This window comes from Bombina bombina, chromosome 10 (genome assembly GCF_027579735.1).
Source record: "Bombina bombina isolate aBomBom1 chromosome 10, aBomBom1.pri, whole genome shotgun sequence".
NCBI lineage: Eukaryota > Metazoa > Chordata > Amphibia > Anura > Bombinatoridae > Bombina > Bombina bombina.
The window spans coordinates 52814777-52839734 of record NC_069508.1 but is presented as its reverse complement, the minus strand read 5'-3'; positions in this window follow the sequence as shown (position 1 = coordinate 52839734).

Here is a 24958-nt window from a genome sequence, read left to right as displayed (position 1 = left end):
GGCGCCGCAACTGCCTCTGGGAAACTTACCATGGGTCCCAGACCGCACGTCTTGTAATTCTCTGTCTGGGAAATTATCTATCTATCAAATCTATCTATCGTATCTATCAAATGTATATTGCATCTATTGATCTATCTAATCTATGTATCTATCGATCTATCTATCTATCTATCTATCTATCTATCTATCTATCTATCTATCTATCTATCTATCTATCTATCAAATCTATCTATCTCGTGGCCGGACGGTTTTGTGACAGCCACTTGTGTTTCGGCCAAATGTCCATCGGCCAAATGTCTGTCGGCTAAAAGTCCAGCCACGATTGCATGCTCAGTGCCCCAAATTTGAAGTAGGAGGACCGACCAAGCATCTTTTTCCATTTCCCGGTTCCTAAAATCCATACCATATACACGTCCACTGGCACCGCAACTGCCTCTGGGAACCTTACCATGGGTCCCAGACCGCACGTCTTGTATATATCTTTCAAATCTATCTATTTATCTATCAAATCTATCTATCGTATCTATCAAATGTATATTGCATCTATTGATCTATCTATCTAATCTATGTATCTATCAAATCTATCTATCTCGTGGTTGTGCAAATGGACTGTTTGCGGTTGTTTGCGGTGCGTTAAACGGGAGTTTGGTCTGTCACTGTGAAGCGGGCGTAACCCTTACACTACCTGATCGATACAACATCATACCTGATGTTTTAAAGCACGTTATTCCAAACAATTTAGGAATGTTAGGTGATTTATGCCCTTTATGGATTAAAACCAGACTCTGCATCAACTATGTAATTTTACGTGGGAGTTTTGCCATGGATCCTCCTCTGGCATGCCACAGTCCAGGTGTTAGTCCCCTTGAAACAACTTTTCCATCACTATTGTGGCCAGAAAGAGTCCCTGTGGGTTTTAAAATTCGCCTGCCTATTGAAGTCTATGGCGGTTCGCCCGGTTTGCCCGTCGCGAACAGTAGCGGGCGTTCGTGTTTGCCGTTCGTGAACGGAAAATTTTCAGTTCACGACATCACTACACCAGAGTACACTTTTTAATTTCTGCTTTTTCATAACACTATCCAAGAGGTTTTCAAACCTGTTCTCAGACCTCCCTAACATGCCAGATTTTCAGGATATAGGAACTGTAGCACAGGTGAAATAATCAACTACTTAGTAAACATGGTTATTAACCTCCTCTCACCCAAGGCAACCCTGAAAATCTGGTCAGCTAGGGAGGCCTGAGGAGAGGTTTGAAAACCCCTGCCCTATCCTGAATAGCCTAGTCCTGCTTATATCAACTACCTCCAATGGGAGCTTCTGTGTCTGTTTGTGTTTGTGTGTTTGTTTGTGTTCCTGTGTGTGTGTGTGTGTGTTTCAAAATGAGTGTGTATGTGTGTGTGTGTGTGTCTTTGTGTTCCTATGCGAGTGTGTGTGTGTTTTAGAGTGAGTGTGTGTGTCTTTGTGTTCCTATGTGAGTGTGTGTGTTTTAGAGTGAGTGTGTATGTGTATGTGTGTCTGTATGTGTGTACATGTATCTTTGTGTTCTTATGTGAGTGTGTGTGTGTTTTAGAGTGAGTGTGTATGTGTGTCTGTATGTGTGTGCATGTATCTTTGTGTTCTTATGTGAGTGTGTGTGTGTTTCAGAGTGAGTGTGTATGTGTGTGCATGTGTCTTTGTGTTCTTATGTGAGTGTGTCTGTGTATCTATGTGTCTGTATGTGAGTGTGTGTCTGTATGTGTTTCTGCCTGTGTGTGTTTCAGAATGTATATCTATGTGTCTGTATGTGAGTGTGTGTGTCTGTGTGTGTGTGTGTTTCAGAGTGTGTATCTATGTGTCTGTATGCGAGTGTGTGTGTCTGTGTGTGTGTGTGTTTCAGAATGTATATCTATGTGTCTGTATGTGAGTGTGTGTGTCTGTGTGTGTGTGTGTGTTTCAGAGTGTGTATCTATGTGTCTGTATGCAAGTGTGTGTCTGTGTTTCTCTCTGTGAGTGTGTGTCTGCCTGTGATAGGGCTGGTAGTCTGATAAAGTTACATTAATAACTACTGTTTAGTATTAATTCAATTTAAGTACTCATTTTCCCTCATTCAAAAAATATATATTTTACTTATTTATGGTTGTGCTGGTCAATATTTTGTATCATTTGACCGGATGGTAAGGTGGCAAAAGATCAGATTCTTGGCATGAGAAAAAAACAAAGCATATTTGTGAACACTGCACCCCGGTTGCCAGAAGAAAAAGAAAATGTATTTGATAAAGGGAAAGAGGTTTGGCAAATGTTCAGTTATGTTAATGTGACTACTTGTTTGGGTTTTCAAAGCTCACAGTTAGCTTTCTGTTTCAATAACTTGCAGTGTTGGCCAATGATAAAAATATGTATATTCAAAACACTCTTTCTCAAGTTTGACCAGCTTGAGTTTGGTGATTGTTAACTGTTTAAGAGAAAGTTGTTTTTATGACCAGTTTGTTTATTTTGATGATTATTCATTGAATAATTTCAGATAAAATGTGTATTAGAGAGTGAACAATTACATTAGATTATGTTCTTAATAGGACACTAAACCCACATTTTTTCTTTCACGATTCAGATAGAGCATGCAATTTTAAGCAACTTTCTAATTTAATCCTATTATCAATTTTTCTTCATTCTCTTGCTATCTTTATTTAGCAAAGAGATCAAACTACAAAAGGATTAAATACATAAGGATATTTGAGTTATTTCAGAAAGGTGGTAGACCTGAACTGTGAATTAGTTTCACTACAGAAATTGAATAGTTAAAGGTGGTAGACCTGAACTGTGAATTAGTTTCACTACAGAAATTGAATAGTTAAAGGTGGTAGACCTGAACTGTGAATTAGTTTCACTACAGAAATTGAATAGTTAAAGGTTTGAGTTAATTTACATTCTTTTGTATTCTGGTTTTTAGTATTGCAATTAGATAACAATTAGATTGTTTGCATAGGTGAGCAATTAGGAGGGACCCCACCCTATCTTTCTGAGGGTATTTAAAGAGATCTGTTTAGCTCTGCTAAACATTTAGCTCTGCTTCTTAGCAAAGAGATCAAACTACAAAAGGATTAAATACATAAGGATATTTGAGTTATTTCAGAAAGGTGGTAGACCTGAACTGTGAATTAGTTTCACTACAGAAATTGAATAGTTAAAGGTGGTAGACCTGAACTGTGAATTAGTTTCACTACAGAAATTGAATAGTTAAAGGTGGTAGACCTGAACTGTGAATTAGTTTCACTACAGAAATTGAATAGTTAAAGGTTTGAGTTAATTTACATTCTTTTGTATTCTGGTTTTTAGTATTGCAATTAGATAACAATTAGATTGTTTGCATAGGTGAGCAATTAGGAGGGACCCCACCCTATCTTTCTGAGGGTATTTAAAGAGATCTGTTTAGCTCTGCTAAACATTTAGCTCTGCTTCTTAGCAAAGAGATCAAACTACAAAAGGATTAAATACATAAGGATATTTGAGTTATTTCAGAAAGGTATATAACATTTCTCTTTTAAATTGTTGTTACTTGAATAGTTTGTACTTTCAGATAATATATTTTGTATTTCTATTAACTTTATATTTTGTTTTTTTATAGGTGGTAGACCTGAACTGTGAATTAGTTTCACTACAGAAATTGAATAGTTAAAGGTGGTAGACCTGAACTGTGAATTAGTTTCACTACAGAAATTGAATAGTTAAAGGTGGTAGAACTGAACTGTGAATTAGTTTCACTACAGAAATTGAATAGTTAAAGGTTTGAGTTAATTTACATTCTTTTGTATTCTGGTTTTTAGTATTGCAATTAGATAACAATTAGATTGTTTGCATAGGTGAGCAATTAGGAGGGACCCCACCCTATCTTTCTGAGGGTATTTAAAGAGATCTGTTTAGCTCTGCTAAACATTTAGCTCTGCTTCTTAGCAAAGAGATCAAACTACAAAAGGATTAAATACATAAGGATATTTGAGTTATTTCAGAAAGGTGGTAGACCTGAACTGTGAATTAGTTTCACTACAGAAATTGAATAGTTAAAGGTGGTAGACCTGAACTGTGAATTAGTTTCACTACAGAAATTGAATAGTTAAAGGTGGTAGACCTGAACTGTGAATTAGTTTCACTACAGAAATTGAATAGTTAAAGGTTTGAGTTAATTTACATTCTTTTGTATTCTGGTTTTTAGTATTGCAATTAGATAACAATTAGATTGTTTGCATAGGTGAGCAATTAGGAGGGACCCCACCCTATCTTTCTGAGGGTATTTAAAGAGATCTGTTTAGCTCTGCTTCTTAGCAAAGAGATCAAACTACAAAAGGATTAAATACATAAGGATATTTGAGTTATTTCAGAAAGGTGGTAGACCTGAACTGTGAATTAGTTTCACTACAGAAATTGAATAGTTAAAGGTGGTAGACCTGAACTGTGAATTAGTTTCACTACAGAAATTGAATAGTTAAAGGTGGTAGACCTGAACTGTGAATTAGTTTCACTACAGAAATTGAATAGTTAAAGGTTTGAGTTAATTTACATTCTTTTGTATTCTGGTTTTTAGTATTGCAATTAGATAACAATTAGATTGTTTGCATAGGTGAGCAATTAGGAGGGACCCCACCCTATCTTTCTGAGGGTATTTAAAGAGATCTGTTTAGCTCTGCTAAACATTTAGCTCTGCTTCTTAGCAAAGAGATCAAACTACAAAAGGATTAAATACATAAGGATATTTGAGTTATTTCAGAAAGGTGGTAGACCTGAACTGTGAATTAGTTTCACTACAGAAATTGAATAGTTAAAGGTGGTAGACCTGAACTGTGAATTAGTTTCACTACAGAAATTGAATAGTTAAAGGTGGTAGACCTGAACTGTGAATTAGTTTCACTACAGAAATTGAATAGTTAAAGGTGGTAGACCTGAACTGTGAATTAGTTTCACTACAGAAATTGAATAGTTAAAGGTGGTAGACCTGAACTGTGAATTAGTTTCACTACAGAAATTGAATAGTTAAAGGTGGTAGACCTGAACTGTGAATTAGTTTCACTACAGAAATTGAATAGTTAAAGGTGGTAGACCTGAACTGTGAATTAGTTTCACTACAGAAATTGAATAGTTAAAGGTGGTAGACCTGAACTGTGACTTAGTTTCACTACAGAAATTGAATAGTTAAAGGTGGTAGACCTGAACTGTGAATTAGTTTCACTACAGAAATTGAATAGTTAAAGGTTTGAGTTAATTTACATTCTTTTGTATTCTGGTTTTTAGTATTGCAATTAGATAACAATTAGATTGTTTGCATAGGTGAGCAATTAGGAGGGACCCCACCCTATCTTTCTGAGGGTATTTAAAGAGATCTGTTTAGCTCTGCTAAACATTTAGCTCTGCTTCTTAGCAAAGAGATCAAACTACAAAAGGATTAAATACATAAGGATATTTGAGTTATTTCAGGAGTTATTCAGGGTTATTCAGGCTTATTCAGTAGAAAATAATACTTATATTTTTCTTTTTGTTAAAGTGTTGCATAGTTTAAAATGTCTCAGATACAGTGCAATGGGTGTTTTGCACTTTTTAATCGTTCTACTTTTTGGAGATTTAGGGGCTGTCCTGTTTGTAAGCAGTTTTCCCTGTTAAGGGAGGAAATAGCTAAACTTCAAGCTAAGGTAAGTAACATACCTGTTACCTCTACAAAGCTGCCTCAGAAAGAAGCCCCTCTACCCCAGAGATCAGCAAGGAGAGGCAGATGGATCACTGTAGGCTCTGGAAGAATTAGAACAGTAGACCAGAAGCATTGCCCACAACCTCTGCCATTGCAAAACTCCTATGCTGCTCTTGCCGAATACACTTGTGATGAGGAGATTGCTGTTTCTGAGCCCTCTGAAGCTGTAACAGGTAATTTAAATCTATTGGCACCTGATTCTCCAGGTAACATAACACAGGAAAGAACTGCAGATGTGTTTTTGAGAAAAAGACTGTTAGTGGGTGACTCTATTTTGAGGAATGTGTATTTAGGTGAAAGTAAAGGAGAAACAAGGGAGGTTAGATGTCTTCCAGGAGCTACTGCTCACAGGGATAGGAATCGTATTCTGAGAATTGTTAAGGCAGCAGGAAAGGGAAGTGAGTTAGATGTGATTGTACATTTAGGAACAAATGATCTGGCTAGTAATCATGTTGCTGCTGTTCAGAAAAAGTTTTGTGACCTAGGTAATCATTTAGAGACTGTGGCATCAACTCTATCATTTTCTGCTATTTTACCTGTGTATGACCAGGAAGCAGGAAAGATGGAGCGGATAACAACATTTAATTCTTGGTTAGATAAGTGGTGCAGGGAACGAGGATTTGGTTTTATTGGCCATTATAGCTCTGTTTGGAAAGATACTAGGTTATTTAGGAGAGATGGCTTGCATTTGGATGCTAAAGGAACAGAGTATCTGGGAGAGGAGTTCAAATACTTTATTAGAAATCATTTAAACTAATAAAGGGGGGTAGCATTAATATATCCACCTGCCCCCCACAGCATGCCAAAACTGTTAGTCCAAGTAACAATTCTAGAAATTCTAGTAGAAAAATTCTTCGTGCCATGAGCACAAATGCTCGCAGCTTAGGAAATAAATTACCTGAACTCATTTCAATAATGACTAGGGACAACTTGGATTTAGTAGCTATAACAGAAACATGGTACAATGATTTGCATGACTGGGACATAGTCATACCTGGATACAGGTTATTTAAAAAGAACAGAGTAGGAAAGAAAGGTGGAGGAGTTGCTTTGTATGTAAATGAAAATATAAAGGTTACTGAAATTGTAGGAACAAATGATGAGGTGGAAAGTATTTGGGTGACTTTGGAAATTGGAGATAAAAATGTTTTTAGAATAGGGGTTGTATATAGGCCTCCATTGCAGGATGAAAAACTGGACAATCTGTTATTAGATGAAATAACCAAAATGACCATGAAGGGTAAGGTTATAGTACTGGGGGACTTTAATTTGCCAGATATAGACTGGAAGATTCCTTCTGCTAGATCGGCTAGAAGCAGGTATATTCTTGAATCTCTGCTAGGGGAATCACTTGAACAATTAGTCAAGGAACCAACTCGTAAGGAAGCTATATTAGATCTAATACTTACAAACAGTGATACAGTTTCAGATGTGTCTGTAGGTGAGAACTTAGGATCCAGTGATCATCAATCTGTTTGGTTTAGTATTCATGTTCAGGAACTGTACACCCAGACTAAAACAAAAGTTTTAGACTTTAGGACGGCAGATTTTTCATTAATGGGAGAATACCTAAAAAACTATTTAAAGGGGAAAAATCTTATTACAGGGGTTCAAGAACAGTGGGAATTTGTGAAAGGTGCCATTTTAGATGCAACCGCACACTGTATTAGACATGTCTGTAAAAGTAAAAGAAAGCGGAAACCAATTTGGTTTTCCAAAGAAGTAGCACATGCTGTAAAGACAAAAAAGATAGCTTATAAAAATTACAGACACACACAAGCAGATGATGATATGAAAATATGGAGACTCCAACAAAAAAAGACTAAGCAGTTAATTAGGAAGGTTAAAGCTCATGCAGAAGAGAAGATAGCACAGTCAGTAAAACATGGGGACAAAACATTCTTTAGATATATCAGTGAAAGAAGAAAAAATAAGGTAGGAATAGTAAAATTGAAATCAGTTGATGGTAGAATAATAGAAGGAGATAAGCAGATTGCAGACTGTCTCAATGATTACTTCTGTTCTGTTTTCACTAAAGATTGTGAAGATACAATGTCTACATTAAGGGATGCTATGCAAAATAGAAACAAGCTTAACAGTAATCTTTTTACAGAGGATGAGGTTTTGTTAGCATTATCAAAAATAAATGTTACAAAGGCAGTGGGTCCTGATAATATTCATCCAAGGGTTTTAAAAGAACTTCGTTCAGTGCTAACTGTCCCATTAACTGATCTGTTTAATCAGTCACTATTAACAGGAGCTGTCCCAGATGATTGGAGAATAGCAAATGTAATACCTCTTCATAAAAAGGGCAGTAGAGAAGAATCTGGCAACTACAGGCCAGTTAGTTTAACTTCAGTAGTAGGGAAATTAATGGAAAGCCTCTTAAAGGAAAGAATTATGACTTACATAAAGACAAACAATTTAGAGGACCAAAATCAGCATGGTTTTACTTCAGGGAGATCATGTCAGACTAATCTAATTGACTTCTTTGATTATGTAACAAAAGTATTAGACAAGGGAGGAGCAGTTGATGTAGCATATCTAGATTTCAGCAAAGCATTTGACACCGTCCCACACAATAAACTTATTCACAAACTATATCTCCTTGGTCTAGATTCAAAAATTGTGAACTGGGTGGAATGCTGGCTTAAGGACAGAAAACAAAGTGTCTTAGTAAATGGAGTTCATTCAGCAGAGGGGGCTGTTACTAGTGGTGTTCCTCAGGGGTCAGTTCTGGGGCCTGTTTTGTTTAACATATTTATCTGCGATATCAGCAAAGGGCTACAGGGGAAAGTATGTCTCTTTGCAGATGATACAAAAATTTGCAACAGAGTGGATGTTCCAGGGGGGGTAGACAAAATGAGAAGTGATATACAACAATTGGAGGATTGGACAAACGACTGGGATCTAAAGTTTAACACAGCAAAGTGTAAAATAATGCATTTAGGGAAGAAAAATCCAAATGTTAATTACAGACTCAATGACACTTTACTGACAGTTACAGACGAGGAACAGGACTTGGGAATTATTATTTCAGATGATTTAAAACTTAGTAAACAATGTAGTAAGGCAGCGAGTAAGGCTAGCAGAATGCTTGGATGTATTGGTAGAGGTATTTGCAGCAGAAATAGTAAGGTTCTTATGCCACTTTATAGATCATTAGTTAGGCCTCATCTTGAGTATTGTGTGCAGTTCTGGAGGCCATATCTTCAGAAGGATATTAACAAACTTGAATCTGTGCAAAGGAGGGCTACCAAAATGGTACATGGTCTAAAAAATAAAACTTACCAGGATAGGCTCAATGACCTAAATATGTATAGCTTAGAGGAGAGAAGGGAAAGAGGTGATATGATAGCAACTTTCAAGTACATTAAAGGGTTTAGTAAAACTGAGGCTGTGGGTATTTTACATAAAATGGAAAATTCAAGAACAAGGGGTCATGAGCTCAAGCTAAAGGGTAGTAGATTCAGGAGTAATTTGAGGAAGCACTTCTTTACAGAAAGAGTGATTGATTTATGGAATAAACTTCCTCAAGAGGTAGTAGCAACAAACACTGTGGGGGACTTTAAAAATGCATGGGACAAGCATAGGGCTATCCTACGAACTAGATAAGTTTATACTGTTAGGTAAGGTGGGGCAGACTTGCTGGGCCTATGGCTCTTATCTGCCGTCAATATCTATGTTTCTATGTTTCTATGTTTCTATGTAAATTGTAGGATCCGGCCCATTTTAGGTTTAGCACCACAGATAGTGCTTGCTTATTGGTGGCTGGCAGTTAGCCAACAATAAGCATAACCCAGAAAATGGACCGGCTCCTATGCATCTCAATCACCATTTTATCTAGAGAAAATTTACCCAGTTTTGTTAGCCTCTCCTCGTAGCTTAAATTCTGCATTCCCATTACTAGCTTTGTGGCTCTTCTCTGAACTTTTTCTAAGTCTGCAATGCATTTTTTTGAGATTGGTTTTGTAAACTGCACTCCATACTCAAGGTAAGGTTTTACCAGGGATTTATATAGTGACAGAATTATGCTTACCTCCCTTGCATCAATGCCTCTTTTAATACAGGCCAGTATCTTATTACCGTTAGAAGCTGCTGCCCTGCATTGTGCACCTATCTTTAGCTTGTTATTCTTTTGTTGAAAGCTAAATCTAAGTAGGCTCATATGCTAATTTCTAAGCCTTTGGAGGCTGCATCTTTTCTCAGTGCAATTTGACAATTTTTCATAGCTAAACAGCACTAGTTCATTAGTACCTTACAGATAATGTTGTGCTCATTCCGTGGAGTTATTTATGACTCAGCAAGTCTGTCAGAAAAACTGAAATAAGGGGCAGTCAAACGAGGCTTTGATACAAGTTAATCACATAGGTAAAAAGTATATTAATATAAATGTGTTGTTTATGCAAAACTGGGGAAATTGTAATAAAGGGATTATCTATCTTTATAAACAATAAACATTCTAGAGTAGACTGTCCCTTTTAGGCTATACTGTGTGAATGAAGGTGATTTGTATGAAGAATTTCATTGTACCAAACTGTATCACATTGTAAAATAAAGTCCCCCCCCCCCAGTAACTACTGTATACTTTGTAAATTTGCTACATTATAATGACAGTATACACCATTTTTTTCAACTGCATATAATAGACACTACTATAAAGAAAACATATGCACAGATACTGATATAAAAATCCAGTATAAAACCTTTTAAAAACTTACTTAAAAGGTTAGGCTGGGACACCCAGTGAAAGGGGTAGGGAAAACAGGAACAGCAATCAATCCTCCCTTCCCTGCATATGAAAAGACAGATTATACAAACAAGAGCCAGCATGAGTCTGTAAACGTGCATGTTTTTGGGGCTTGGTATAGCAAAACACTATATATATTTATAAAAACACTCCTAGATGGGCTATATGAATGGATCATCTACAAAACATGTATGTAAAAAAAAAAAATCTAGTGTACAATGTCCCTTTAAATGTGTTGATTCCTTAGTTTCCCTTATTTTCTTCAAAAAAAAGTTGGCAACTCTACCTCATGGTATGGAAATGTTTATGATCATAAACAATCTTTTCTAACTTCACTTCTTGTCAATAATAGTGGATACTGATTCCTAGATGTTTTATCAATAACAATAGAGATACAACATACAATATCTATTACACTGTAAAGTCAATACTACTTATCTGTGTTTCTCAGACATTATCTTATCTTAATCACACCATAAATGCATTTTAAACTTCTATTGTAAAGAGATTGGTAAATTGCCAAGTAGGTTTTGCTAACTGATTTATTTAGTCATTACTTTACATAATAGAAATAGTTTAACATTTCATTGAAACACTTTGTACTGGGATTTAAACATATATCATGAGGATTATTAATTGACTGCTTTAGAGTTTCATGAACAGGATACATTGTAGTTTAGAAATTTTAGATAATTTAAATTTTTTTAAACTTGTTCACAGTGTTTCACTATACTATAGGTTCAGAGTATTCAAGAATAATACAACTTTTTTTTATATAGGATTTTTTATTATCTAAATTTTATGTTTTAATTTTCAGAAGTATTTAATTAACAAACGTCATCTTTGCATAAATGATGCTTTGGCAGATATCAAACAGAAAAGTATTCAACAACATTCAACATTCCACTACAATGACAATGCTGTACTACTAAACAATGCTTATATAAAACAGTTAACCCCTTCCAAACAGGTTTATTGGAATATATTAAAGGGACACTCAATCAAAATTAAACTTTCATTATTCAGATAGAACATGCAATTTTAAACAACTTTCTAATTTACTTCCATTAACAAAATGTGCACAGTCTTTTTATATTTAAACATTTTGAGTCACCAGCTCCTACTGAGCATGTGCAAGAATAAGTGTGTATGCATTTGTGAATGGCTGATTGCTGTCACATGGTACGTGTATGCATTTGTGATTGGCTGATGGCTGTCACATGGTAAAGGGGGAGTGGAAAAAGATATAACTTTTAAAATTGTCAGAAAAAAATCTACTACTCATTTGAAGTTCAGACTAAGTGCTATTGCATTGTCTTGTTATCTTGCATTTGTTGATTATGCAAATCTACAGTGTTGACTGGTCCTTTAAGAATAACCACACCTGTAGTTGGGGTATCTATGAGATTCAATTGTATTTAAACCATGTTGATTGCTAACAAAGCCTGAAAGGGACATTAAACCCCATATTTTTCTTTCATGATTCAAATAGATCATACAGTCTTAGATAACTTTGCTATTTACTTCTATTATCAAATTTACTTCATTCTCTTGCAATCCTTTGTTGAAAAGAATACCTAGATAGGCTCAGGACCTGGGAGATAGCTGCTGATTAGTGATTGCACATATAAGCCTTTTAGCTTACCAATTTGTTAAGCTAGCTCCCAATAGTGCATTTCTGCTTCTTCAATAAAGGATACCAAGAGAATGAAGCAAAATTTAATTTAGAAGAAATTCTAAAGTTGTTTAAAATTGTATGCTCTGAGTCGTAAAAGAAACATTTTGGGTTTCATGTCCCTTTAAAGTCCATATTACGTTGCTGCAATAATAGTCTTCATCAAAAGTTGTCACTAAGGGTTAATGTAATAATTTGTAACAAAGGAGTATAAAGAGCCTTCTAATGGGTAAAAAATGCAAAGGTGTAATGATAGTTAGCAGATACTATTTGGCAAGGAAGTTAGGACCTATATGATTACAGAGAGAAAGAGGAGATAATTATAGAAAGTAGAAGATGAGGGAAGGAAGGGGATGGTGGAATCATCCCAACAGAATGTTGTACTTTACGCTGAGAATCTTGTCAACTGGCCAACAAGCCTGGGAGTTGGGTGATACTATTGGTTCTTGGGCTGTTGTATCTCAATGCTGATGTCTCTGCAGTGTCCAATCAAAATTGACAGAGTAGCAGGGGTCAATTTTATTTCTTTAATGAAATCCATATTCTTCTAAAATTAATTATTCTTCCACCATGTTTAAATATGACTGAAGAGTGGGTGGCTGGATCGATCCATTGTCAGGTGATTACAGAGCATGCTTCATTTAGCACAGTTTGCAGGAGGTGCATTTTAAAAACGTAGAGTAATTAAGACTTTAAGCCCAGTAGGGCCAATGCAGGGGAGATCTGGAAGGTTGCATCAAGCAAGAGGCAAAGAAATGTTTCCACCAAGGTCCAGAGGGGTCTCAAAAATGTACAGCCCCACCAGTCATGCAACATTCTGCCTGTGTCCTCACAGCTCCTCCAACAAGTCACAGGAAGGTAAGAATACATATTGCAGAGTCTGGCAGGGGTTTAGTACCAGGGTGCTAAATTTTTATAATAAAGTTCCAGGATTTGTAGTGAAACTTAAGATCCATGAGTTGAGTTGAAGATTTTTTTTTTTTTGTTGAGTTGAAGATTGTTTTTATATTCACAAACAATACAGGGACATACTCTAATATCCTATCCATTGTAATATTTCATTGTAGCTGATACAGCTCCCTTGTAAACTAAGTCTAAGCACCTGGGGCTGATTTATTCCACAATCACAGCTTGCTTCATAGCACAGACTGAAGACAAAGAGAAGCATGTGCTTAGTAGAAGCTGCAATATAGGTATTACATTACAGCTGTTTCATACACAAGAAGAACACTTGTACGGAGGGTCATAAACTACAGTCAGTATCTTGTTTATTTTGTGAATTTGCTTACTTTGGCTGCTTATAAAATATGTATAACTTAAAGGGACACTTAAGTCAAAATTAAACTATCATGATTCAGATAGAGCAGCAATTTTAAACAACTTTCCAATATATTTCCATTAACAAAATTTGCACTGTCTTTTTATATTCACACTTTTTGAGTCACCAGCTTCTACTGAGCATGTGCAAGAATTCACAGAACATACGTATATGCATTTGTGATTGGCTGATGGCTGTCACATGATACATGGGGAGTGGAAATAAACATAACTTTGAAATTTGTCAGAAAAAATATCCTCTACTCATTAGTAGTTTAGACTAAGTGCTATTGCATTGGGGTAGATTTATCATAGTGCGAGTGGACATGATACGATGTAGCGTATCATGTCTGCTGCACATCGATAAATACCGACAGCATACGGTGTCAGGATTTATCATTGCACCAGCAGTTCTTGTGAACTGCTGGTGCAATGCCGCCCCCTGCAGATTCGCGCCCAATCGGCCGCTAGCAGGGGGTGTCAATTAACCCGATCGTATTCGATTGGGTTGATTTCTGTCTACGGCCTCAGAGCAGGTGGACAAGTTATGGAGCAACGGTCTTTAGACCCCTGCTTCATAACTTCTGTTTCCGGTGAGCCTGAAGGCTCGCCGGAAACAAGGGGCATACGGAGCTTGATAAATCGACCCCTTTTTCTTTTAATCATGCATTTGTTGATTTTGTGAATCTATTGTATTTACTGATACTTTAAGAATGCAAAGTAGATATTTGCAAATATAGTGGAATGAGTTAAAGGGATACTAAATCCAAATATTTTCTTTAATGATTCAGTTAGAGCACGCAATTTAAAACTGCTTTCTAATTTACTTCTATTGTCAATTTTTCTTTGTTAAGCTTAGGAGTCGGTCCATTTTTTATTCAGAACCTGGGTTATGCTTGCTTATTGGTTGGCTGAATTTAGTCACCAATAAGCAAGTGCTATCCAGGGTTCTGAACATAAAATGGGCCGGCTTCTAAATTTTACATTTTTGCTTTTTAAATAAAAATTGCAAGAAAACGAAGAAAAATTGATAATAGGAGTAAATTAGAGAGCTGCTTAAAATTGCATGCTCTTTCCGAATCATGAAATAAAAAAAATTGGGTTTAGTGTCCTTTTAACAGATAACAAGGTATAAATAAATGGCTGAAACACATTTGCATACCACATACATCTGGACTGCAGTGATTATATTCAATGATATGAAAATGTGTGATGGTTTAATGAACTGCTTGAAATATGGATGTTATCAATATATGATGTATTATTGGGGAAATGTGTATTTTAACATTCATGCTTGTGTTTCATGATTTGGACTACAGTTCCCAGAATCCCAAATGGTCAACACAAGTTAATTATTATTATTTTTTTTTATTGCAATATATATATATTTTTATTATTATTATTTTTAGCAGCTATATTCATCATATATTCTAACAATACAAGATTTAAACACCAATAAGATCAAATTATTCATGACTACAGACAGTTAAAGGGTACAAACAGTTTCTGGATATCCTGTGAAAGAAGTGCATTTTTCTACTATTGAACTAATAAATATTAAAAGATAATTTATTTGTATTTGTTTATTCATTATATTTATATGTATATATTTTAACATGCATTGCGTTAAAAATGAATATCTGTTCTTTTTCTTGGTTGTAGCTGTGTTCTTGTCTAAAAATTTTGATTATCCTAACTAGAGACAGAGACAAGTATTTTGCTTATAACTTTTTCTTTACTTCTCATACAGCACTTTATTCAAACACATAATGTAAAGGAAAACAAATATAACTGAAAAATGCACAAAAACCAACAAGAACAAAGTTAGAATGGACAGTTAGAGAAAAGACTAATCAGAATAGTCCAAATATAAACAGTCTGGTAGCTAGCCAATCTTCCTATTTGAACTTTGATGTGAACAAAAATAGAATCATTTAAGAAACAAAGATAAAAAGTCCCAAAAACATTAAACTGGGTAACAATTTCCAACAGGAACGAAGAAACATTTGATTGAAGAAAAGAATCAACTTTCTTAAAATAACTATGTTGCTTGAAGAAACAAGAAGATCTGACTGAAGATGTGAATCTTTGCAGGAGATACTTTTATTTTCTAGAATCCTAGATTAAAAGGGTTTGGTCCTGAAATAAACAAACAAAATAATAAAATATATATAATAGACAGTATAAGATACATAATGATATATATTAAATAGGGGAGGGTAAATCAAACAAGAGGAGGGAAAATACTCGTCTCTGTCTCTTTAATAAAATTTAGATTATTCCTTCACAAAGTTAGGATAATTTGAATTTTATTATAAGGACATAGGGGCCCATTTATCCAGTTCCGAACGGAGCTTTTGGGTCCGTGTTTCTGGTGAGTCTTCAGACTCGCCAGAAACACAAATTATGAAGCAGCGGTCTAAAGACCGCTGTTCCATAACCCTGTCCGCCTGCTCTGAGCAGGTGGACAGGAATCACCGGAAATCAACCTGATCGAGTACAATCGGGTTGATTGACAGCCAATTGGCCGTGAGTCTGCAGGGGGCAGCGTTGCACCAGCAGCTCTTGTGAGCTGCTGGTGCAATGTTAAATGCGGAGAGCATATTGCTCTCCGCATTCAGCGAGGTCTTGCGGACCTGATCCGCACTGTCGAATCAGGTCCGCAAGACCTTTGATAAATAGGCCCCAGAGACTCTTATTTTGCTAGTTTAAAGCAAAAAATATATCATCTATGATACCAGCTGGTGAGGAATAGATTGGATTTGTTTAAAATAAAACTGTCTAAAAAATGTTATTAGCTAGAGGACCAATCCGCAGCATTCAGAATTTCCTCAAGAGAAACAGATTTACAAAAAGCTTTGGAAGCAGAAGCTCCTCTAATAGAATGAGAGGAAAAATTAGCATCCACACCATCCTGTATCATAACCCATTTAACCCATCTACTAATAGTAGGATTAGAGACAGGTAAATGAGGGACAGCATAAGAAATAAGAAGTTGATTGGAAGAAGATAAACTAAATTAAAGAGTTCTGCGTTCATATTCTTTCAAACAAAGAACAACACATAACTTAAGAAATTCAGAGAAATAGGGGTAAAAATAGAAGTAGAGTGAGTTTTAGTTCTACGAGAAATAGAAAATATTACTTCCTTGAAAAACATCTTTTTATTATATAGTCAATAGCTCTGACATCAGATATTCTTTTAAAAGATAAAAGAAATAAAAAAGTAGTCAATTTAACAGTAAGTTGTTTTAGAGAAAGATGTTCATGTTCTGGCCATTTTTAAAAAATAGAGATAACTAAATCAACATCCCAGAATGAAGAATATCTACAAGATGGAGGGTGTTTTAAACTAATAGATTTCATAAGTCTACAAATAACAGGGTTTTGACCTATAGGAATATTGTTCAAAAGCTCATGACCAGCCAAAATTGCCGATCTAGCTACATTAATGGACCTGTACGTTAAACCATCTTGATAAAGATAAGAAAGATATTCAATAACCTCACTCAGAGAAGCTGAAATGGGATCCAGGTGCCTGTGATTGCACCAGCTAGACCACTTAAGCCAGGAGGATAAATAACATTTCTTGGTTCCTGGAGCCGAAGAGTCTTGAAGGAGGAGTCTAGCTTCCTCAGAAAGTCCTTAGTCAGGCCAGGAACCCCTGAAACCATCCATGCTAGTTGTAAGTTGCCTTGAAGAACAAGACTGTGAAACTCTCCGTTGGGACCTGTGAGAAGATCTGGATGTACCAGGAGTAGAATTGGAGAAAGATATGACATTTCCTATAGAAGAGGATACCAAACTTATTTTGGTCCAAAAGGAGTTATGATTAGAAGGAAGATCAACTGTCTTTTGATAAATAGAAGGGTCCTGAGAATCATAGGAAAAGAAGGAAAAGCATAAGCTCCTTGAGTTGGCCATTGTTGAAGAAAAGCATCTATGGCTAGAGCTTCCTGATCCGGTCTCCAACTGTAGTAATGATAAATCTGATGATTTAGATGAGAAGCAAAACGGTCTATTGCAGAAGGGCCTCTCAAATAAAGAATCTTCGGAAAAATTAAAGGATTCAATCACCAATCGCTGTAATCCATGAGATATCTGGAACCCCAGTCTGCAAATTGGTTGTTGAGACCAGGAACATACTCTGCTTGAATAGAGATGTTTTGAGCAAGACAATAATGAATGAAAAATACTTGTTAATATATTAAAATTTTTGAATTTGTCCCTTCAAGATGATTGATATAACGAACAGCTGAAGTATTGTCCATATGAAGCAAGATAGAGATGGAATAACTGTGTTTGACAAAACCCTTCACTGCAAATGCTCCTGCTAAAATTTCCAGGCAATTGAGATGAAGACATTTCTCTGAATGAGACCATTTCCCACTGGTGATTGTAGTTCTGCATCTTGCACCCCAACCATAATTGTTTGCATCTAATTCTATAATCAGATCTGGAGAACTACCAAAAAACCTTGCCATTCCATGCCTCTATGTGGAGAAGCCACCAGTTTAGTTCTTCTGTACCTTCCTTGGAAAAAAGATTGAAGAAGATGAATAGTAATTGCTAAATGATTCTTGAGAATAGATGGGGATTAGTGGATAATTAAAATATCGTCTAGATAAATTATCAGATGAATTCCTCTTTTGCGAAGCCAGGCAACAACAAATTTCAGAATCTTTGTAAATGCTCAAGGAGCCAATGAAAGACCAAAAAGAAGGCATGTGAATTGCCAGATGTTGTCTTTTCAGAAAAATCTTAAATATTTCCGAAAATCTACATGAATAGGAACTGTAAGATAAGTGTCCTTTAAATCTATTCTGACTAACCAGTCTTTGTTGTACAGGTAATCTCTTAAAAGATGAATGTCCTCCATTTTGAAATGCTTGTAAACAAGAAAAAGATTTAAATACCTTAAGTTTATTACTGGGCGATAAGAACCTTCCTTCTTTTTTACCAGAAACATATTGCTTATGAAAGAATTTTCTTGAGAAGGAGCGATTTCTATGGCTTGTTTCGAAACTAGGTCTGAAATTTCTATATCTAAGAGAGATTGGTCTGCTTTGGAAAATGCTATTGGATTGGGAATGAAATCTTGGAAAGGAGGATTGATGAATTCCAGAGGAAGGCTAGCTATAGCTTGTAATGCCCAAGGATCTATTGTAATTTTTTGCCATTCTAAAAGAAAAAGGACTAAACTGTCCCCTATTCTTTGATGGGAAAGATTTGTGAAAAAAGAGGTGAAAGAACTTTCTCTGGATCGGTCTTCTGGAATGTCTGGTTCTGTAGGATCTGAAGATTCTGTTTCATTGGAATCTTGAACATGCCGGTAAAAAATTGGAATAAGAGGATGCTGGAGAGATGAAGTTTTGGAAGTGGGACCTTGATGTGGAGGGTAAACAGCTGGAAAAATGGTCCCTTCCTTTTCCAGCCCTGACAAAAACTCTTTGTGGCTGTTGGTTTTTATAAAAAATCTTTCTAGTATTAGATTTAATTTTATTGAGATAATTAAAAGGTATTGACATAGAAGCTTAATTCTCTAAGACCTGAGTCTCCAAAAAGTAAACCATCTGCATAAGGACCCATATCAGTGGAAGCAAAATCTGTAATATTGGTGTCTATACATTTTAAAATTAAATGTCTTCTCTGAGAAGCTGGAGCTGTATTAGCATCACCTAAAATATAGACAGCCCTTTGTAACCATTCTCTATAGGTATAAGGGTCTAAAACAGAGTTATTGGAAATAGCTTCCTCAAACAATGCAAAGAGTTTAGCCATAGGTCCTAAAATATCTAGCAATTTTTCCTGACATGACTTTAGAAATCTATCAGGACCTTTCCTTAAATTAACATTCTTGTGACCAATAAATTTAAGCAATTTCTTGTCTATATCTAGGGTCAAATGTGAGGACATTCCGCTCTTAAATTTTATTTAGTCATTTTAGACAGAGGGCGACGTATATAAAAATCTAAACATTTTGCTACCCTTTTAGATGGGTGCCATTGAGAGGACCTAGAGTGCTGAAGGTCGTTAGGATCTGTATAAGGATCTCCCAAATTATCAATTAATTCCTGTTTTTATTATTCATTTTATTAGACTTTTTGACTTTAGGTGAAATTATTGTGTAGGATGAGCTATCCTCTGGAGAAATATTTTTATTATGCCAAGTAGAATTAGAAAATGTATCTGAATCATAATTTTCAAAATAATCATCAGATTGTAAAGTTGAGATGTAGGATTCTGAAGTAGAGTCAGAATCTATTTTTTTTTTTTTTAAACTTTAGGTTTAACTGTCTTAATATCATCTCCTGAATCAAAAGATACAACATTTCTGCACTTAGAAGCAGAGTAGGAAATGTCTGATCTTTGCAGACTTGACAATTTATTCTCGGCTTTAGTATGTGAAATAGGTTTATCATCTTTATTTAAAATAGGATTTCTCTTGCGAGTAGCTTTCTTTGGAATATAACCCTGAATTTCATTAACCTGGTCTGATAATGACTGTGTTTGCTGAGACATCTCATTTTTGAAAGCTTCAAGAGAGGAGTTAATCAAACTCTGAACAGTCTTCTCAGAGTACTGAGATTTATTCTCCTCAGAGATAGTAATAATGTTTAAAATAAAATATTTGTAAATAAAGATAAAAAATAAATTTTAATAATCAATTTATAATAATTAATAATAATACAAAATTAATATAATATGACTTAAATAACTGAAAATAATCCTATGTAAAATCTAGCAACCAACAAAAGAGTAGCAATAAAAAATTGGTAGTAAAAATAACTAACTATAAACACTGCAGAGATGGCAACAATATAGTTAATTTAATATTGTAGCAAAATCAAATATCAAATGTACTGTGTAAAAAAACTATCACCAGAAACCACCTCGTAAAGATAACTGACAGGGAGGATAGATCGAGAGGAGTGGCAGTTAAGAAGGACGGGAAGAAAGGACATTAACGTCAAAATGGAGGTGTGACAAGCCAAACCAAAAAAAAACAAACTGTCTGACGCAACAGATGCACAACCGAAAATAGGAGGAAATAGTCAGTAAAGAAAAATTATCTAAAATACTATAGAGAAAAAACGGAAGGGATAGTAATAAAAGATGTGGCGATTCAATTTTAGAAAAATAAAACAAAAAAGGCAGCGTGGCAGTAAAATGAAAATAAAACAAATAAAGAAAAAAAGAAACTAATATAAAAAAAAGAAATGATAGAAATAAGAAACCAAATAAGGCAAATCAAGGAAAGATTAAGCCCAAAAAGAAAAACAAAAAGAAAAAATAATAAAAAGGAAAGAAAAAAATGTACATTCACATAATAGAATAATTAAAGAATAATAAAATAAAGAAATAATAATAATAACATTCCAATACTATTATTATTATTATTAATAAACACTTCTTTAATCATATTAAATACTTATCTTAACTCTGTCAGCAGCAAAAGGAAAAGAGGAAGATTGGCTAACTACCAGACTGTTTATAGTTATTTGGACCATTCTGATTGTTTTTTTCTCTAACTGTCCATTCTAACTTTGTTCTTATTGGTTTTTGTGCCTTTTTCAGTTATATTTGTTATCCTTTGCATTATGTTTCGTTAAAGTTCTGTATGAGCAGTAAAGGAAAAGTTATAAGCAAAGTAAGAGTCTATGTCCTTGTAATAAAATTCAACTATGAGATTTGCCCGAAATCACAGAGGCCTACATTTAGAGTTTTGTCGGTAAGGACCTGCGTAGCTAACGCCGGCTTTTTTCTGGCCGCACCATAAAAATAACTCTGGTATTGAGAGTCCACATAAAGGCTGCGTTAGGCTCCAAAAAAGGAGCGTAGAGCATTTTTAACGCAGCTTCAACTCTCGATACCAGAGTTGCTTACGCAAGCGGCCAGCCTCAAAAACGTGCTCGTGCACGATTCCCCCATAGGAAACAATGGGGCTGTTTGAGCTGAAAAAAAAAACTAACACCTGCAAAAAAGCCGCGTTCAGCTCCTAACGCAGCCCCATTGTTTGCTATGCGTAAACACTTCCTACGTCTGCACCTAACACCCTAACATGTACCCCGAGTTTAAACACCCCTAACCTTACACTTATTAACCCCTAATCTGCCGCCCCCGCTATCGCTGACCCCTGCATATTATTATTAACCCCTAATCTACCGCTCTGGACACCGTTGCTACTTACATTATCCCTATGTACCCCTAATCTGCTGCCCTAACATCGCCGACCCCTATATTATATTTATTAACCCCTAATCTGCCCCCCACAACGTCGCCTCCACCTGCCTACACTTATTAACCCCTAATCTGCCGAGCGGACCTGAGCGCTACTATAATAAAGTTATTAACCCCTAATCCGCCTCACTAACCCTATAATAAATAGTATTAACCCCTAATCTGCCCTCCCTAACATCGCCGACACCTAACTTCAATTATTAACCCCTAATCTGCCGACCGGAGCTCACCGCTATTCTAATAAATGTATTAACCCCTAAAGCTAAGTCTAACCCTAACACTAACACCCCCCTAAGTTAAATATAATTTTAATCTAACGAAATAAATTAACTCTTATTAAATAACTTATTCCTATTTAAAGCTAAATACTTACCTGTAAAATAAACCCTAATATAGCTACAATATAAATTATAATTACATTGTAGCTATTTTAGGATTAATATTTATTTTACAGGCAACTTTGTAATTATTTTAACCAGCTACAATAGCTATTAAATAGTTAAGAACTATTTAATAGTTACCTAGTTAAAATAATTACAAAATTACCTAAAAAATAAATCCTAACCTAAGTTACAATTAAACCTAACACTATACTATCATTAAATTAATTAAATAAAATACCTACAATTACCTACAATTAAACCTAACACTACACTATCAATACATTAATTAAATACAATACCTACAAATAACTACAATGAAATAAACTAACTAAAGTACAAAAAATAAAAAAATATCTACAAACATAAGAAAAATATTACAACAATTTTAAACTAATTACACCTACTCTAAGCCCCCTAATAAAACAACAAAGCCCCCCAAAATAAAAAATGCCCTACCCTATTCTAAATTACTAAAGTTAAAAGCTCTTTTACCTTACCAGCCCTGAACAGGGCCCTTTGCGGGGCATGCCCCAAGAAGTTCAGCTCTTTTGCCTGTAAAAAAAAAAACATACAATACCCCCCCCACATTACAACCCACCACCCACATACCCCTAATCTAACCCAAACCCCCCTTAAATAAACCTAACACTAAGCCCCTGAATATCTTCTTACCTTGTCTTCACCATACCAGGTTCACCGATCGGTCCTGAAGAGCTCCTCCGATGTCCTGATCCAAGCCCAAGCGGGGGGCTGAAGATGTCCATGATCCGGTAGAAGTCTTCATCCAAGCGGGGCATAAGAGGTCTTCCATCCGATTGAAGTCTTCATCCAAGCGGGGCAGAAGAGGTCTTCCATCCGATTGAATCGGTATTAAGGTAGGAATATTCTGATTGGCTGATGGAATCAGCCAATCAGAATCAAGTTCAATCCGATTGGCTGATCCAATCAGCCAATCAGATTGAGCTCGCATTCTATTGGCTGTTCCGATCAGCCAATAGAATGCAAGCTAAATCTGATTGGCTGATTCCATCAGCCAATCAGAATATTCCTACCTTAATTCCGATTGGCTGATAGAATCCTATCAGCCAATTGGAATTCGAGGGACGCCATCTTGGATGACGTCATTTAAAGGAACCGTCATTCGTCGTTCAGTCGTCGGCCAGGATGGATGTTCCGCATCGGAGGTCTTCAGGATGTTGCCGCTCCGCTCCAGATGGATGTCAATAAAATATGCCGCCTGGATGAAGACTTCAATCGGATGGAAGACCTCTTCTGCCCCGCTTGGATGAAGACTTCAATCGGATGGAAGACCTCTTCTTCCCCGCTTGGATGAAGATTTCTACCGGATCATGGACATCTTCAGCCCCCCGCTTGGGCTTGGATCAGGACATCGGAGGAGCTCTTCAGGACGGATCGGTGAACCTGGTATGGTGAAGATAAGGTAGGAAGATCTTCAGGGGCTTAGTGTTAGGTTTATTTAAGGGGGGTTTGGGTTAGATTAGGGGTATGTGGGTGGTGGGTTGTAATGTGGGGGGGTATTGTATGTTTTTTTTTTACAGGCAAAAGAGCTGAACTTCTTGGGGCATGCCCCGCAAAGGGCCCTGTTCAGGGCTGGTAAGGTAAAAGAGCTTTTAACTTTAGTAATTTAGAATAGGGTAGGGCATTTTTTATTTTGGGGGGCTTTGTTGTTTTATTAGGGGGCTTAGAGTAGGTGTAATTAGTTTAAAATTGTTGTAATATTTTTCTTATGTTTGTAGATATTTTTTTATTTTTTGTACTTTAGTTAGTTTATTTCATTGTAGTTATTTAATTAATGTATTGATAGTGTAGTGTTAGGTTTAATTGTAGGTAATTGTAGGTATTTTATTTAATTAATTTAATGATAGTGTAGTGTTAGGTTTAATTGTAACTTAGGTTAGGATTTATTTTACAGGTAATTTTGTAATTATTTTAACTAGGTAACTATTAAATAGTTCTTAACTATTTAATAGCTATTGTACCTGGTTAAAATAATTACAAAGTTGCCTGTAAAATAAATATTAATCCTAAAATAGCTACAATGTAATTATAATTTATATTGTAGCTATATTAGGATTTATTTTACAGGTAAGTATTTAGCTTTAAATAGGAATAATTTATTTAATAAGAGTTAATTAATTTCGTTAGATTAAAATTATATTTAATTTAGGGGGGTGTTAGTGTTAGGGTTAGACTTAGCTTTAGGGGTTAATACATTTATTAGAATAGCGGTGAGCTCCGGTCGGCAGATTAGGGGTTAATAATTGAAGTTACGTATTGGCGATGTTAGGGAGGGCAGATTAGGGGTTAATACTATTTATTATAGGGTTAGTGAGGCGGATTAGGGGTTAATAACTTTATTATAGTAGCGCTCAGGTCCGCTCGGCAGATTAGGGGTTAATAAGTGTAGGCAGGTGGAGGCGACATTGTGGGGGGCAGATTAGGGGTTAATAAATATAATATAGGGGTCGGCGGTGTTAGGGGCAGCAGATTAGGGGTACATAAGGATAACGTAGGTGGCGGCGCTTTGCGGTCGGCAGATTAGGGGTTAATAAGTGTAGGTAGCTGGCGCCGACGTTGTGGGGGGCAGGTTAGGGGTTACTAAATATAATATAGGGGTCGGCGGTGTTAGGGGCAGCAGATTAGGGGTACATAAGGATAACGTAGTTGGCGGTCGGCAGATTCGGGTTTAAAACAAATTAATTGAGTGGCGGCGATGTGGGGGGACCTCGGTTTAGGGGTACATAGGTAGTTTATGGGTGTTAGTGTACTTTAGAGTACAGTAGTTAAGAGCTTTATGAACCGGCGTTAGCCCAGAAAGCTCTTAACTACTGACTTTTTTCCTGCGGCTGGAGTTTTGTCGTT